This window comes from Myotis myotis, unplaced genomic scaffold, assembly GCF_014108235.1.
Source record: "Myotis myotis isolate mMyoMyo1 unplaced genomic scaffold, mMyoMyo1.p scaffold_m19_p_3, whole genome shotgun sequence".
Taxonomy (NCBI): Eukaryota; Metazoa; Chordata; class Mammalia; order Chiroptera; family Vespertilionidae; genus Myotis; species Myotis myotis.
In genome coordinates, this window is record NW_023416335.1 from 50,868,372 (window position 1) to 50,887,900 (window position 19,529).

Genomic DNA, 19,529 nt, shown 5'->3' on the forward strand with positions numbered 1-19,529 from the left:
AACTTCCTCATAATTTTCAAGGGATTAGTTTCTTAAAAAGTCAATTATTTGGCTCTTCACTTCTCTCCTTCATTAAACTTTCCAACTGCTGTGCAGTGGCACAACAGGGTCTTTGTCAGCTGCTTAGAGGACCTATTTGTCAATTGTTTTGCTTCAAGGACTGCCTCCTTTATTGATGTTCTTCCAAAAATTCAAAAAGTAGTTCAACAAAGAGAAAAACTAAAGAAAAAAAGTCATTTTTATTCCCGGAGTATATTTTGAGAGGAAAAATTTTCAAGTTTTATTATTTAAAAATGTATTTTACTTAATGGAGAAGTGAAGTTTAATCCTTTATGGTTTTTCACTAACAACAGAAAAATAGAAACATGGTAATAACACAAATGATTAGCCAGTGTGTACAGTCAGTGAAATGGCAGCATTAGACATGAGGCAAAAATGCAATATGAGATTTTCTATTTGAAAAACAAAAAGGAACAAAAAATTTCCAGTGTGGTCTCTGATTATATCAGATGAGAACTGGGTTGCCATTTAATACAATTTTATTTTATTTTTAAAATCTTTCTTGTTGAAAGTATTACATATGTCCTCCTTTTTCCCCGCATTGATCCCTTCTAGCCCCACCCCCCACCCCAGGCATTCACCACACTATTGTCTGTGTCCATGGATTATGCATATTTGCATACAAGTTCTTTGGTTGATCTTTTGCACCCACTCACCCACCACGCCTTCCATCTGATATCATTTAATATAATTTTAAATTGAAGGGAATTTAGATATCCTCTAAACCAGTCTATTTCGTAGGTGAGAAAGTTGCAGCCCAGGGAAATGAAGTGATTGCCAGATTTTAAACACTGCTAATAGAGAACATGGAGTAAATATAATATGCTACTGTGGCGTCAGCTTGGCACTACCAGGGGACATTGCCTTTGTTTTCTCCATAGATTCTCATTGATCTAGAAATGAGGCATTTCCCTCATACAATGCTATATAGAGAGAATCATGAGGAAAAGACTAACTAATGTTACACGTTTTCAATCCATTTCTATGTATGTAAAATTACAATAGGTAAACTTCATTTCTGTAAATGTATTCCCTTCAGTCTCTGACAGTTTGCAGATCCCTGATGAACTATACCACACAATGGATTATTCTATTTGAATAATCTACAGCCTTTATTTAGACTGCACATCACTCTTTCTTTAATCATGCTTTGCTCTTTTCCACTTCTGCATCTCTGAATGAATAGGTATATTAATAAATGAATGACGTAAAACAGATATTAAATGATTCTCTCTAATAGGAGTCATTAAACTATGTTCTGTGGACAAAATCTGTCCTGCAGTCCATCTCTTTGATAAAAGTTTGATTGAAATACAGCCATGCCCATATGTCTGCATCTTGCCTATGACTGCTTTGGCGTGCTACACTGGCAAAGTCAAGTAGTTGCAATAGACACTGTATGGCACACAAAGCTTAATGTATTTAATATCTGGCATTTATAGAAAAAAAGTTTGCCGCTTTAAATGAACACGTTGCCACGAAAAAAAACACAGTGTTTGTGAAATGGGATGTGATAGAATAGAGCCAGGTGTCTATGAGTGTTCAGCTCCTAACAGAGTAAGTTTCAAAATGAGAGAAAGAAGCTGTGCTGAAGGAGGACCAGAGTGTTTTCCATTCAATGAAAAATATATTAAAATGCTCCTTTGTATAGTTTCATCTTTTCTAATTTAATATTCTTCCTGAATTGGGTCTTTATATGATACAGAGGAGCTAGATTGACTTACATGATCCAACACGTTGAAAGATGCTAGGAAAAACACTCTCAGAATAAGAAGAAACATTTCTTAATAATATAAAGCAGTTTATTGAAAACATAATTAACATTGAATCTCTTATATGCTTTGAGTAAATGACAAATGGTTTTGCCTGTAAAAAGATTCTTTTCTTTTATTCAGTGCTGAGGGTTTTTGCATCCCTCAGGGTATACAGCTGCAATAATGGATAATAAGTAGAGGATTTCTTCTATGTTTCCTTTCTGGTGTGAGTGTTCACTGCGAGAAGGACCCAACATATGTGGTAGTCACAAATCTCACACAGGAACTTGAAACTCTTTGATGTCTATATATAGAAATCTCAGTGGTAATCAGCTAATATTTTGCTTCAAACATATTTTTACAGTATATTTTCAGAGAATCAAATGTGCTAAATGAGTGTCATATGCACTATAAATTTGTTTGGCATTTGTCTCATCAGACTCAGTTTATAACATCATGGAATACTCATGTGGAAGGATTCTATGCTTTTATAAACTTTTCTTTACAAATGATAAAACATAGAGCAAGTTTGGGAACAATACACTAAGTCCTGAAATTTTAAGGAAATACAATGGGAGATTTAGTTAGTGTTCTTATAGACACAAAGCAACAGTATGTACAAATAGTGAACAGCAGTTGTGAAGTTGCATTTCCTGGAGCCTCAAGATTTTGAAGACTTTTATATTTATAAATAAACAGGATCCATAGCTCAGGTTCATCCTGTGCTACCTTTTTTTTTTTCTTTATTGATTAAGGCATTACATATGTGTCCTTATCTCCCCATTGCCCCCCCCCCACTCATGACCTCACCCCCCTGGTGTCTTTGTCCACATCCTGTGCTACCTTAACAAGAACATACCCATATGCAAGTCTGATATTAGATTTTGCATAAAACTTGACTTAAAAAATCAGAGTCTTTACCACCAAAAGGTGTATGAATGTCACTGCTAGTGATTATTGAACAAAATCCTATATAATAAAGAGGTAATATGCAAATTGACTATCACTCCAACACACAAGATGGCCGCCCCCATGTGGACACAAGATGGCCTGCAGGGGAGGGCAGTTGTGGATGACCAGGCAGGCAGGGGAGGACAGTTGTGAGGGACCCAGGCCTCCAGGGGAGGGCAGTTGGGGGGGACCAGGCCAGCAGGGGAAGGCAGTTGGGGGGAAACAGGCCTACAGGGGAGGGTAGTTAGGGGCAATCGGGCTGGCAGGGGAGCAGTTAGGCGTTGATCAGTCTGGCCAGCAGAAGTGGTTAGGGGCAATCAGGCAGGCAGGCAGGCGAGCGGAGGGGAGCCAGCAGTCCTGGATTGTGAGAGGGATGTCTGACTGCCCACTGGATCAGGCCTAAACAGGCAGTTGGACATCCCTTGAGGGGTCCCAGATTGGAGAAGTTGCAGGCTGGACTGAGGTACACACCCCGCCAGTGCATGAAATTCATGCACTGGCGGGGCCTCTAGTCATTTAATAAAGAAAAGAGTAGCAGCGTCAGAATTTACTCATGGTTGACCCTGTTTCTTTTCTGCCTAAACAGATCTTTGCAGAAATACTTATATTGAACAGTAGGAGAGGCTTAGGATTGATTAGCCTATCTCAGTGACCCACTTGGCTACTTAGCAAGGTAATGAATGATGAAATACATTCATATTCCCTGACTAAATGCAATAATAATAATAATAATAATGATAACTTTATTAAAATAACAAAAATAGAGTTAGAGATCTTTGACAGATTTTATGAGTTACAAATCAGGCCAGATAATCCAACCTTTTCATTTTATAGAAAAATACATTAAAAACTAAGAATTCTCGCAGTAACCGGCTGAACCAGGGCTAAAAAATAGGCCCATAACCACGTTCATAAGTTTTAGGACTCAAAAAACATAGTTTTAGGTTTAATAGCTCTCTAATTTTTGGTAATTTAACTTCTATGAGCATTAATTTGATAATCTCTACTATCAATAATTCCTGATTATAGCATATTGTTTTTGTAAGAATGGCATGAAAGTTCTATATATGATGTACCAGTAAACATGACTTAATGTTATTGTGATAAGTTTAAATAACATGTATTTGCAAATATCTGATTATTTTACTTATGAATACAACATTTTCATATATTTTGACTTAATGTTATCATTAATACTATTATATCACAAATTAATACTATAACACTTTCTTTTTATCTTAAATGCTGAGGGCTGATTTCATAGTATGACTCTTACCAGGTTCACTTTTATTTTGGCCCTATCCAAGCCATTGCCATCAGCTTCATTTCTTTGTGTATAAATGCAAAGTTAGATAGACAGATGTTAGATAGATAGATAGATAGATAGATAGATAGATGATAGATAGATAGACAGATAGATAGAGTCATTTGATAATATCCCATTGTTTGCTCCCATTTATCACCTCAATCACAGGTAACCATTTTAATACAGTTGATCTATTTCGTTTACTTACACTTATCCTTAAAATTTTTTAACTGCCATTATTCAATCTTTATGCTTTGCAAAACTTTAAATTTATGATTTAACTCCTTAATAAACAATGCATCTTGGATTATCTATTGTTCTTAGAGAAAAATGACATTTTATTTTACTAAAGTGTTTAGAGAGCATGGAAAGAATATATAATTAATCCTAAGAGCCAGAAAGGGCATAACTATTACTGAAAGGTGGGTAAAGCTGAAATCCTTTTTACATGTTGCTTTAGTTTTGCATAGTGCTTTTGGCCTACTTAGAGGCTATAGGTTTATTGTTATTTATTTATTGAAATTCTTTATTGTTGAAAGTATTACATATGTCTTCTTTTTCCCCCATTGACCTCTCTCCAGCTGCTCCCACCCCCCAGCACATGCCCTCACCCCCCTCCTGCCTGTTTCCATTGGTGATGCTTATATGCATGCATACACATCCTTTGATTGATCTCTTACCCTCCCCCCACACCCTCCCCTGCCTTCCCTCTGAAGTTTGACGGTCTGTTTGATGTTTGTTTTTTTCTTCATTGTTTTCTGCTTCAAACACTCAGACAAACACACATGAATGTGTGAGCACACACATCATAAACACACAAAGACACAGAGGAAGGAAAACAAGAAATGGAGATAGTTCGAGAAGAAAAACTGGCCTACTTTTTTTCCAGGCCTTACTGAAATATCTAGTGACAGAATGAGCTGTGTAGTAATGAGAATTTTCCAATCCTGCACTTAATCATTGTCATGTCATCAGGTTCATTTTGAAAACTCATAGAAAACATTCAAAGCTTATTAAAATTAAAACAACATTTGAAAAATATATATTATGAATTCATATATGTAAGGATAGCTCAGAACATATCCATTTCAATTTTAGATCATAATTCAAAACAATTTAAAATGAGTGTTTGTTTTACTAATAAAATTAAACACAAAGTATTATTAAGTACTATTATTTATTTTCACTAGAGTTTTGTGGAACCAACCTCTTGACCAGCTTTTAAATCCTGAATCAGTCATTTCTTTGTTTAATAACCTTTTGGGGAATCCTATATAATGAAGAGGTAACATGCAAATTGACTCTCATGTCCTCACATCACAAGATGGCTGCCCCCACATCATCACAAGTGGCCGCCCCCACGTTGTCACAAGATGGCTGGCAGGTGAGGGCAGTTGAGGGGGACCAAGTCTCCAGGGGAGGGCAGTTAGGGTGATTGGGCTGGCAGGGGAGCAGTTAGGAGCAATCAGTAGAGCGGTTAGGAACCAGCATTGTGAGAGAGATGTCCAACTGCCGGTTTGGGCCTGATCCCTGTGTAGCAGTCGGACATCCCCCGAGGGGTTCCAGATTGGAGAGAGTGCAGGCTGGACTGAGGGACCCCCCTCCCCCCCAATGCATGAATTTCATGCACCGGGCCTCTAGTCACTTCATATGTGTAAATATAAAATGTTGAACTTGTGAGAATACTCAACTGAACCATTTAAATAATGACAGGTTTTGTGATTTTGAGCTGGGGAAATTCATGCTGATGTTTCAATTATATTGGGAAGAATGAGAAAGTCACTCAGCAATTTTTAACATTGTCCTTTTAATGGCACATTTGAAAGGCAAGTGCAGAATTAAAGTGAAGAAGTCTGCACCACTGACTTTTCCTCTGATTTTCAAAACATGAAGAACAGGAAAATATGAGCACGAAAATAGTTTTCTTGAAGATGAAATTTGTGCATGTTGTTCCTGAAGGGGCCAAGGAAGAGAAAATTGTGAGGTTTGAGTAATATCTAAATACCTCTTCTCCCAAAGTCAATCTCAGTAAATAACCTTAAATATTTCACTGAGAATGTAAATATATCCTCTCATATTAATGATCATATTATATCTTTAATAATACAGGATGTCCCAAAAATGTATACATACTTTAACAGCTGATAGCTCAATTTTGAAAGTGAAATGTATTTTAATAAAAACTGCCTTTATAATTATTCTAATTGTGTGTATACATTTCTTGGATACACTGCATATACTCTGCAATCTCTCCTGCTGCTATAGACTGTTGACCTTCATTCCGAAGGTGATTATCTCTACCTTCCACACATACACTCATGTGTTTCTACATTAAATCCCAGCACCTCTGGCTTACTCAAGGTCATATCTTCAGCAATAATTATCTCTATATGACATCATACAGTTTTTTCTTTAGATAATTTGATTAGCATAAATATATCTATACTTTTTTTCATCTTAAAAAAAAAAACCCTTATGTCCCCACTTATCTCACTAGTTACTTATTGTAATGGTTCCTTCCTCCTCTACTGTCATCCATTCCTTTCAATTATTTCTCTCTCTTTGGCTTATTCCAATCAGATTTTACCTCCATATGTATTAATGAAACTCCTCCTGTCAAGGACACAAGTGACATCCACATTGTGAAGTCATCTTCAATTCTCAATCTGCTTTTCATTTAGCATTTCAGAAGCATTTGACCTGTTAATCACTCCTCCTCCTAGAACCATTTTCTTCAATCAGCTTTTTGGAAGCAATTTTATGCTGGTTTCTTTTCACCTCTCTGTTTTTTAATTTTCTTTTTACACCCTTGTCCTTTCTTCATTTTTGTTCTGACCTTTCTTTAAAAATATATTTTTATCGATTTCAGAGAGGAATCAGGAAGGAGAGATAGAAACATCAGTGATCAAACAATCATTGATCAGCTGCCTCCTGCATGCCCCACACTGGAGATGCAGCCTGCAACATGGGCTTATGCCCTGACTGGGACTTGAACCATAACCTCCTGGTTCATAGTTCCATGCTCAACCATTGAGCCATGCTGGCTGGGCTGTTCTGACCTTTAATTTTGGATTAAATTAGTCCATCCTGTCTCCTTTGCTTATATTCACTTTATCTTATCTGGTCCTCTGATGTTAAATACCATTTATATGTTAATGTTTACAAATTATATACCTAGTATAGGTATCTGAAGGAAATCATTCACCAGTTTTCAAGAGGTTTCCACATGGATATTTTATAGCTATCCTTAAATCACATATAAGATTGAGCTCTTCATTTTCCCCCTCTTGCCTGTTCTACTTTCATGTTTGTTTCCCATAACAGTTAATGGATATTCTTTTCTTTACATTGCACAGCTTAAAAACCTTGGAGTCATTTTAACTCTTTTTCTCACACTTCACATTAAGTCTCCCAGATGATATTGGTGACTCTACTTTCAAAATATATCTAGAATCACATTTTCTCTTCCACCATACTCGTCCAACTTACTGGATCATTTTGATAGCCTTAATCTCCTCTGCATGGTTCATTCCTGTACACTGTAGTGGGTACTGCTGTGAAGTGCCTGGGTTTCTCCTTCAGAATAAGTAGATTCATTCCTATATCTGCTGGAAATGTTGCTTGTTGACAGGTCATAGTTGAATCCCGCCCTTGGCTGTTTCCTCAGCCAGAGGTAACTTCCTTTCCTGAGACTATGCCTCCTCTCTGGAGGTGACTTGCACAACATATTGGAGCCAATTCATCAGGGATGTCCCAGTTTCACAACAACCTGGCATCATTTGATGCTAATAGCATTTGAAATTAGTTTTCTCCCCAAACCTGCACTTCTCACTCCTCACAGATGTTGTTCTTGACACTGCTCCTCAATAGACTTCCTGCATGCAAATGCCCTTCTCAGGGGCTGAATTTCTGGGGGAATTTAATATGCAAATTTCCCCTCCTCCATCTGAAAGTTAGCCTAGGAAGAGAGTCTCTTAATGTGTGTCTTAGATGCTGTAATTCCTCACAACTCTACAATATTTCCCCATTTTATTTCACAATAGAAGATGGAATGCCCTGTCTGCCCCACCCCCCACTTCTATCTATGCACTGATCTGATCTCATCTCCAAGTCATATTTTTTGCTCACTTGATTTTGGCCATATTGGCTCCATTTCTATTCCTCAAACAGATCAGACATGAAGTCATAACTTTGTGTGGCTTTTACCTCTGCATAGAACAGTTTTGCTAAATAGATGCAAGGCTTTCTTCCTTGCTGTTTTCAATGTTCCTTCTAGTGAGGTCAACACTGACCACCTTATTAGAAATTAAACCACCTCTTACCATCTCTTTACCTTGTGTATTTTTCATAGATATATTTACCTCACAATATAATGTATATATATATGGTTGATTTGTTTATTGATATTATTATTGTCATTATTTTACTACCCGATTGTAAACTGCATGGAGGCATTAATTTGTTTGCTTTATTTCTAGACCACTGATATATAATAGGTGTTCATTAATATTTATGAATAAATGGCTGAAACAGGTTTGGCTCAGTGGATAGAGCGTCAGCCTGCGGACTGAAAGGTCCCAGGTTCGATTCCGGTCAAGGGCATGTACCTGGGTTGCGGGCACATCCCCAGTAGGGGGTGTGCAGGAGGCAGCTGATCGATGTTTCTCTCTCATCGATGTTTCTAACTCTCTATCGCTCTCCCTTCCTCTCTGTAAAAAATCAATAAAATCTATTTAAAAAAAATTTATGAATAAATGAATGTGATGCCTTACTACCTAGAATGAAAGCACTGTGATGCTTTCTGCAACTATTTTTACTACTGGTGGGTAATCATTTCAGTTGCATATACATGTATGTGTATATATACATATATATATATATATATATATTCAATTACATACATATGTTTACATATATACTCTGTAATTTATATGTTTACCTTCTTAAACTATTAAAATTTTTCTAATAGCAGCATGTTAATCCTTTTATTTCTATAAGTTTGATTCCTATCCTTAAAATATTGTGTAGAGGTTTCCAACTATTCCTAAAATAAGTTCAAAGTTCAGGTTCTAGCCAGATAATCAAAATATCCAAACTTTCTTAAAATATTTATTTGGAGAAAATAACTAACATTAAAGCAATGACCTATCCACATACTAAAAAGCTCAGCCTTTTATTTAGGAATTCTTTTTGATGGCTATAAGGAAATAAAACTGGTTGTGATTTTCTCTTATGTTTTTAGAACTAGGTATTATTTAAATTTTATTTAAATGTCAATTTTTGTTTTAAATTCCTAAATGGTGGTAACATGTAAACTTCCTTAGGTTAAGCTATTTATTATATTGAAGTATAATAAATGCCTTAGTTTCAGTTACATTGAATCTTAATTATGTGAACCTATCAGTTGGGGGGGGGAGGGGTCCGAGTTCTACATTTTAAACTAATGAAATTAGCATTCCAATGCCCCAGAATGTTTTAGGGAAAAACAGGTATTAATCAAATGAGAAACTTAAGAGAGACTTAGGTAGAAAGAAGGAAGATAAGCTATTTGATTTTTTATTGTTCTTGGTTGTTATTAAAACATTCCTGTAATTCAACTATCAAAAGCTTAGAGAATATAAAGTAAGAACTTCTCTATCTCTTCCTGTCTAATAGACAACTAATTCAACTCCAAGGGGTTAAAATTACAGCACATTATTCTGTATGCCTTGTGCATCTCTATATATTTAAGCAGATCTGTATATGTATTCTTTAAAATGACCCCTTTTTAATCAGCCAGACATGGCTGCATACCACATATATGGTTCTACATCTTGCACTTAACAAGAGTATTCCTCAATAATATATAAAAGATGATCCTAATGTTGTTAATGTGATGATATTATACTTTGTATGTATCTATATGTGAGTGTGTGTGTGTGTGTGAAGATAAATATAGTCACACACACTATAATTTATTTAATGTGCAATTTAGGGAAATTCATAATATTTTCAAATTTTCTGTTATAAGAAAATACTATAGTAAATAACCTTATTTTTCTCACATTAGGAAATATATATATACTTATATATTTATATATTTATATTTATATATAAATATATATATCCTATGTAATAAAAGGGTGATATGCAAATTAACCATCACTCCATCACAAAAGATGGCGGTGCCCATAGCCACAAGATGGCGGCGACCAGTCCTCTCAGCCCCGCTGGAGTCCCCCAGTCTTGGGGAGGCAGCCGCTAAGGGTGGGTAGCATGAATGGCCTGGTGGAATGCTTACTTCATCACCACGCCCAGCTTGGGCCGCCCCCTGGAGCCGGAGCAGACACAGACAGGGACAGGGGGCCTGGCCCTCAGCCTCCTCAGCCAAGCATAGGCCCAGAGAGGGGATGGCAGGCCCACCTCCTGCAGAAGCAGTGCGGGTCCTTCCCGGCTCCCGTGGGCACTGGCAGCTCGCTTCCGCTTCCTGTGGAAGCCACCAGGCTCCCGTGGAAGCAGCGCAGCTCCCAGTGGCATGCTGCGGTTCCCGCTGGCTTCTGCAGAAGCAGCGGGCAGCCTACTGTGGCGATATCGCCTGATGGGCTAGTTTTTATAGAAAAAAATCTATAAATAGAATGTCTGGGTTTATGAGATTGGCATTTTTCATTTTTTAAAATATATTTTTATTGATTTCAGAGAGCAGAAAAGAGGAGAGAGAGATGGAAACATCAATGATGAGAAAGAATCATTGATCAGCTGCCTCCTGCACACCCCCTACTGGGGACTGAGCCTGCAATCCAATGTGCCCTGACCTGAAATCGAGCCTTGACCTCCAGGTTCATGGATTCAAAGCTCAACCACAGTCACATCAGTGAGGCAGTATTTACTATTTTAATAAAGCTTTCTACAAGTTGTCCATAAATAATTATTCTACTTATATTGCACTAACAGTGTATTAAGAGTGCTGGTTTAACCATACCCTTGTTGGGAGCCATTAATAATAATAATACTAGCCCTGGCTGGTTTTGCTCAGTGGATAGAGCGTCGGCCTGCAGACTGAAGGGTCCCGGGTTCGATTCCGGTCATGGGCAACAAAAAAAAAAAGAAAGAAAGAAAAATAATAATAAGAAGAAGATTAAGAATTTTAATGATAATTACATTAAAAGATTGTCCATACGAGTAGAATTGGTTGCCTGACAAGACTAGAAATGTAAGGTGAAGAGAGATCTAAGGGAAAAGTTTTACTTATTTCCCTGGAAAAAGATAAACTTTTTAAAGGAAGGGATTGTACATTTTATTAATGTTGACACTGATGTCATGCCAGAAACATGATAGATGCCCAATTATTGTTATTATCATGAAATAAAGTAAATATAAAACTGAAGAGTGTGATTAAACTTTAAGAGACACAGCGATACACTCCTAATTTTACTTAAAAACAATGAGTTTGAAACGCGATTATGACATTATATACATGTTGAGAGATTAGCAAAATGCCAGAGGTAGAGATAGTCATTGAAAACTTAATTACCATCACCAGTGTAATCTGACACTGACTCTTGACTTTACATTCTAAGGAGAGTAGAGAATTGCTGGTGAACTCAAGTCCCTGCCTTATCTGGAAAATTCACAGAAATTATCAGAGCAGACCAGCACTAATTACTAGATGACTCTTCTCTGAACTATATCTTGGTACTAGAGCAAGTTACATTTTTATCTGCCTCTGTTATTCTCTGAATTGGTTTGGAAGCTTGAGTATTAGTTCCAGTTTCTTGGTCTAATGTCACTTTCATAGCTGTACCCTATGGATTTAAGTCCCCCAGGCATTTTCAAAAAAAAAAAAAGAGATAATTTCAATTCGCTACATTTAATTGTGTATGATGTCACTGTTCTATTGCAGAAATGTTTTTCCTTAGGGAAAACTACTGCAATGAGAGATAACATAACCCCTGTGTAGACACTGAGAAATTTGTAAAACATCTGAGACAACAAAAAAATAATATATTACAAAATATTATTGCATAGGTATTTCAGTTTACCAACTGTATCAGTAATATCCATTTTGGTAGAGCATTAAGATTTTGTTGATTTCCCTTTCTTCGATATTATTAAGATATCGTTGCAGATAAGCTGCCAGGTGGCTCAGGAGAATTAATCAGTGTGGCACTCAAGAGGGTAGTCAGAAAAGTAGCCTTTATTGCAGATTGCACTAGTGCCATGACTCAGGGGTGTCAGTCTCCAAATCCTGAGCGTTGAATACGGATGAAGCTTTCCCTTTATACCCTTTAGTTCCTTTGTCCCCCAAATATGGATCAGGCTTCCGAACTTTTCACAGAATTTGCAGCACCCCCCCACCCCACGTGAGTTGGGATGGGGGAAGTGAGACCACACCCAGAGGCTTGCCAGCACTGGCGCCAGCCCCTCCAGGGGTTGTATATGGTTCATGGTTTATGGTCTCTGTAAAATGGGAGTATTCTTGGAAACAGGTTCTGCAAGGCAAGACAGGCATCCCAGATAAGAATGAAGTTAATTATCAATTAGCAAAAGTCAGAAGACAGGTTACTGGCAGATTCAGATAGCTAGCCCTCCCAGATGTCTTATTTTCCACTTCAATATGTGTGCCTGTGGGGAAGAAGAGGGGAAAGGGAAAGGTGTGAGTGTGCTCCCCAGAGGGAAAGCAGGTACTGGGCCCTTTGTCTTGAGGGTTTTATCTGTCTTGCAGGTAGGAATTTTAGGTGAAGCCTCAGGGGAGGGTTTCAGCAAAATATTCATTAGCTTTCCAGGTGTGGCCTTTCAGAGTCATGATCTTTACTGATTGGTCAGCACCAGAGCAGGGGATCACTGGCCATTGCAACTGGTCCTTCTTCTCCCACCTTGTTTTACCGCTTTTCTGGGCCTGGTGCTGAAATACAACTGAAGCCTAAATACCACCTCTAGGAATACCTTTAGATAGCAAAAGCTATGAGAAAACATGCATTAACAAATAAAATCAAATTGTAATGTTGACGTCAACTTTTTCACTAATCTTTTCACATGACCCACTATAAAAAATGTATACAAAAAACAAGCCTTTACTATACATTAAACAAATGCCTGCTGTTTTTTGTATCTGTGGTCTCTGGCACTCTGAAATTAGTGGACTTTCAGGCAGCAGTTGTATTTGAATCAATGCTGTAGTCTTTTGAAAAAGTAATAAAAGAAAAATTATATTTATCTCAAATTTTTTAGTGATATAACAGTTGTTTGAACAGAAATCAATCTTTTACTAAGACATTGATGTGTCAATTGAAATTAGCATGCATGAGAAGAATGAGATGTTTAAATATTCAACTAACTGAAAAAAATTGTTGCATCATGTTTTTTCACTGGTGATAAAATTTTAATCAGGTACTAGAAAAATGTCAATTGGTGTGAGACAAACATAAAGTTTTATACTTGGGAAGATAAAGGAATGGATTTTTCATCACTGCAGGTTGATCTGTAGAAAGCATGATAAAGCTTTTATAATGTTTGACAGATTTACAAAGGCAAATGTATGCACATATAATTCCATCAGAGAAGATGGCTATTCTTCTGAAACATAATTTCCTATTTAACTTAATATGCTTTCCTGGCTTAAATTTCCATTTTTTTAAGAAAAAATAATTCAAATGTGATCTATTCATTGTGTCCCTGTACATGTACATGTGAATATATGTATAAGAATATATATAACTTTCAGATATTATTAATACTTTACTATAAATTGCTTGGTTTTAAACCTATTCCATATATTATGGGTAGAGAAGACATAAAATATCAATGCTCACTTAGCTCTTGATTTTTATAAATATTTTATTATCATTTTAAATGGTAATGTGCTAAAAATAATTTATTACATGGTTAGTCTAATACCACTTATATTTATATATAATAACATAAAAAACATGCATGGCTTTAATCCTTCTAAAAATGGCTTATTTTCCTAATAGCATTCCATGTCAAAATGCTGAAATGACAGTTTCTTTATCTTCAGAACCTCAAATATGATGTAGCTCATTACATTAGCACCAAGAAAGCAGGCCATAAATTACCACAGTGTGTTCAGGCATGTCTGCAGCTTGATATTGCCTTCCTCTTAGAATATCCATCATCTAGAAATATCCTGAATACTAAAGGACGAACTGCAAAGGAATTAAATCCCAAAATAGAGGCACATGATTTCTTACTGTTAACATCAGATCCGAGGTACTGTTGTACCATTTGAGTTTCTACCTCATCAATGAATTCAATAATCATCAGCATTCATTAAGAAGAACTTTGTGTTTTTAAAACTACCGAAAGTTTCCATGTGTTTAACTAATTTATATAGTTTGAAGATGGGATAAAAGTGGAATAAAATTAAGTAAAAAATCTGACATAAAAAAGCTATTTTTACTTTTTATTTCATACAGTTCAGGAAATAGTAAACTTTAATAAAATAAAATAAACTTGAAGAGTTGTTTATAAATAAGTACCTCTAGGACTGATCAATATTATTTTCAAGGAACCTGCTTAGAGTGATGACCAATCTTGCAATTTTTTTTCCAGTCCAGCAGTTTTTCATTGTCTTATTTGTACTGTGTAAAATAGGTCTACAAAAAATATTTAAGTGGTAAAGGGGAAAACACACTTTGAAAGGTACAAGTTACCACGCCCTTTTTCTGGCTTAAGAAGATTATGTACTCTGAAGGAATAAATGGGAAATAGGAACTGAATATTTAAGTAGAATGCCCAATCAGAATATTAATTATCAAAAGAATATTCCAACACACACTCATTGACTTTAGTCAGCATCAATTTAAGGTCTTAGCAATGAGGATTTAAAAAGGACAGAACATCAAGGAATTAAAGATCATATAATATTTTTTTCCTCAGGAAATGGAAATGAAAAAGTGGAAAGGAAATATTTCCTTTAATATCACTATAATATTTAATTCATTTATTGTCTTACATTAATATCTAAAATGTTATTATTTGGGTAGACTTCAGGGACTTTTTAAAAAATCTAGTTTAAGTTTGTTTCTCCCTTTTTTTACAATTAAAACATAACTTTGTCTCTAGTTAAAATAGAAACAACATAAAAATGTTTCTTCACTTTAGAATAGCTATATTAGATAATGGTAAACAACACATTCATATTTTGGAAAATATGACAAATAAACAAATGCTAAGGTAAAGCAATTGAGCTCATCAGGCCCCAAACATATGAATGTTCAGTTGCATGGCAAAAAATAACTCTGCTGATGTAAAAGTGTGGACCTTTGACTAATGAGAGGATCCTGAATTATCCAGGAGGGCCCAGTCTTATCAGACAAGTCTTGAAAAGCAGAGGAATGTCTCCAGCTAGAAGAAGAAAAAGGCCAAGATGCAGGAGAAGGGAGGTTGGAGAGATTGTAAGTCTGAGGGGAAGGGAGTCCAACCACCATTGGTGGGTTGCACAGAGGTATTGGAAACACCTGGAAAGTTTAAGAATAAAGAAGCAACCTTTAGGAACAGCTAAGAAGCAGCAAGGATGCAGACCTCAGTCCCAGGAGGTACTGCCTCCACAATCAGAAAGAGTTTGGAAGCTCCCTCATGCCCAGAGCCTCCTGAAAGCGACAAAGCCTGGATGACACCAATTTTGGCCCTCAGAGACCCTAAGCAGAAAATGTGGTGAGCTCTACTGAATTTCCATACTACAGAGGTTAGTTAATACATGTGTTATTTTCAGCTAATAAATGTGATAATTTGTTAACACATTCATAGAAAAGTAATATAGCGGTATAGAAATCTCTACCAGAGAATTGTTTCCACCCAAAGAATCAATGTTAAGTGCTTTAAACTTTGAAATGTATTCAGGACATTAACACTGTGTATAAATTCTAATATTAATATGAAAAATGAAAGAAAAACATCCACACACATATGTGTTTTTTTAAATTTTATTTATTAAATTGATTGAGGTGACATCTATCTATCTATCTATCTATCTATCTATCTATCATCTATCTATCTATCTATCTATCTATCTATCTATCTATCTATCTATCTATCTATCTATCTAAACAGAGAATATGCTAATTAGCCGAGATTCACGACCGCTCAGGAGCAGGCTGCATCAGGACCACTCGGGAGGAGCTGCCTGTGCAGATGGGCAGGAGGGGACTGCGTGCTGCCCCCACCCCAGCAGCAGCGGGGAGGCTGGGGCTGGGGGCAGGCCAGAGTGGAGACACAACACACAGGAGCCCCAGCTGACACACACAGGTCAGGCGCGGGTCCCAGGCCCAGGCGGGGTGCCTCCTCCCGCGATTTCAATTGCTCAGTGGGCCTCTAGTTGGTCAATATGACCCTATAGGTTTCAGGTGTGGGTTTCTATGTTACAAGATCTGTATATTGCACCGTGTGCCCACCACCCAAAGTCAAATCTCCCGTCATTTCCTATTAGGAAACCCTTCTCCTCCCACTCCCTTTCCTCTGGCAACCACCACTCTGCCGTTTGTATTTATAAGTTTCAGTTTTAATTTTTAATATAAGCATGGGTACAATATATTTCAATATCTACTCAAATGTGGAATTAGGGACAACTAATATTCAAAATTGCATGTGAGCAGAAAAGGAAAGCTGCCTGGTGTCCATTTGTTGTGATGACCCATCTAAAGAAAACCTGGGAAGCCGAGTCAGGTCTCCTTACGGAGCCTCCTCTCCCAGACGGGCTCCAACCTGAACCTCTTCTAAGTTGGTGCTGTTAGCAGTGAAGTTGCTCAGTTGACCTGACTTTTGTAAAAATGTTATTTCCTGACCTCATTCCAGATAGACAAACAATTTGCAGATGGGGAAAATATATTTTTTCAAAATCCTCTTTACTCATTTAGATGACCAAATGAGAATCAATGAACTGTTACCATTTCTGGATTTATAACAGCAGAAACCTTTCTGCATCCTCCTTATTTCTTATAGCAACTGTCTTGCTGCTTTTTGTTTGTTTGTTCCTGAATATTGCTAAAAGCACACAACCTTGCCATTGCAATTTCAAACTGATTTTCTTTTCATGGTCTCTATCTAGTTGCCTAGATCCCAAAGTCATCTCTTAATTCCCCCTGTAGGCGCTAATGAAAAGGTAAATTAAAAAAAGAATGCAGGTAAGTCTCTAAATCCCTTCTGTGACTATGCCAACAAATTACTTACATAACATTTTAAACTGTTCATTTAAAATATGAAGATGTCTTGACGTGAAAACAATGGGAGATAAAGACATAGTTGACCAAAAGATTAAAAATGCAGATTATGATATACCAATGATATATTGTAGAATTATGCAATTTAAACCTCTATAATTTTATTAACCAATGTCACCCCAATAAATTGGATAAAAATACAAAACTGAAATGAAATTCATATTTCTTGAAATATTAGAATAACAGGAAGTCCTTATTAACTGAAATAATGCAACTGCAAATTGTAGAGAATGAATGCTATACTCTTCAGCTGATTGTAATTATGTAGCCACATTAAGCCTTCTATGCATGCTCATGATCTGAAAAAGTAACACATCTCATATTTTATCGTTCATAACATTAAATAGATTATTGTTCATTGGACTTATAAATTGCAGTAACAACAACAATAATAGTAATACCAGTATTTTGTCTAACACAAAATGTCATTTAAAAAAATAATGATAAAAGATAATCAAAATAAAGTTTTTTATTGTAGTTCTAGTATAGGAAACAAATAGAAAAAAAAAAAAAAGTATGGTAAAAGCAAAACAGACCAGTAAAGTCAAGGTACATTGTTCTGATGTGATTTAATTGTTATAATATGAATTTGAAATATCTGCAAGTAATATAATGTGATAGTTATCTAAAGATGGCAAGGTCTGAATCTTCAAAGTAAAAAATATTAAATATATTGCACAATGAAAGAAAAAGTTCCTAATTTGAAACTATGTTCAGGAAATAAATTAGTTGCTAGATATTAAGTCATTTAAACATTATATGATTTGTAGTTATCAAAATCATTACTTTTTTAAATTTTAAATTAAATTTATTGGGGTGACGGTTAATAATATTTATATGTTTTAAGTGTACAGTTGTAAAATACCTCATCTATATATTGCATTGCATGTTTACCATTTTAAATAGAGTAGTTAATAAGACAAAAGTATAGATATACTGAGTGATAAATTTTATTTCAGATGTCTTATAATGAGAGTACTTAGCTTATACTTGAAAATGTTAAATTTTAATGGTGTCTTTAAGCTCATCCCATATATTTATAAGATTGTTATAAATAGTGATGCCATAAAAAATCTAAATACCTTAAAATACTTTCTACTAAACATCATAAGCAATAGAACATAGCACATGTGTCTATTAATATGATATATGCTGTTGTGCCTCATACATACATAACTGCTGTGATGGTTGGTTTTCTCTCTGAAGTTGTAAAGGCTATAGTGCACAGCTATTTAATCAAACACTAATGCAGGAACTGCTGTGAAGATAGATGTAGTTTGCAGCTACACAATCAGTTAAGATTAGGAACAGGTGGTTTCTCTCAGTCATATGGGTGGACCTCATGCCGTCACCAGAAAGACCTTAATAGCAAAACCTGATGTGTCCGTGAGAAGAAGAAAGGATGCTGCTCAGGACTGCAGCGTCCACTCTGCTTGAGTTTCCTTCCTGGTGGACTGACCTATAAATTTCAGACTTGCCAGCTCCAAGGATTATGGGAGCCAATTTCTTAAAATAAATCTCTTTGCACATGAAAAGATATATAATATATAATAGAACAATTCTATTGGTCTGGTTTTCCTGGAGAAACCTGATTGACACCATCGCATAAAATAAAATGTAAAAATTAGAGGCATTCAATAATGCTGCAACAAAAGATATTTTTGACATCTAAAAATGGAATTTACAAAAACTCTTCCTAAATTCAGATTTCTGCATTTATCCAATTGCTTTAATACCACCAGATTCTGATAGAGCACATAATCCTAATTGAGAGCTTTCTCATAATCACTGGTTTCCATAAAAAGAAATGAAATAGGAAGAGCATTAGAAGCTGAGCTAAAGTTTCAAGTCCTTTGCTGTCTAGTCCCTGCATGTCCTTGGACTTTTCTAACTACTTTTGTCTTGAGCTTACTGGTTTTCGTATCTCTGAGTGGATTTTTGTTTGTGATTAACACTCAGCCTACAAAAGTATCTGGAACTGGGTTTATTCTGTGGTTATTTTGATATTTTTAATATAAATAGAGATAACCATGTATTCCCTGCTAACAGAAAAATAAGTTCATTGTATGTAATACCCATTAAATATTGCCACTTTACTATTATTTAAAGTAATGAAATGCATAGGTACTTTTTGCTTTTTTAATATTGTAGTTTTAAATCGCCAAACTCTTTATTTCTCCCTTTTTTGTTCTTCCATCCTTCTTCCCTCTTCTAAAATCAGGTGACAGTGGAAGATAAGACTAC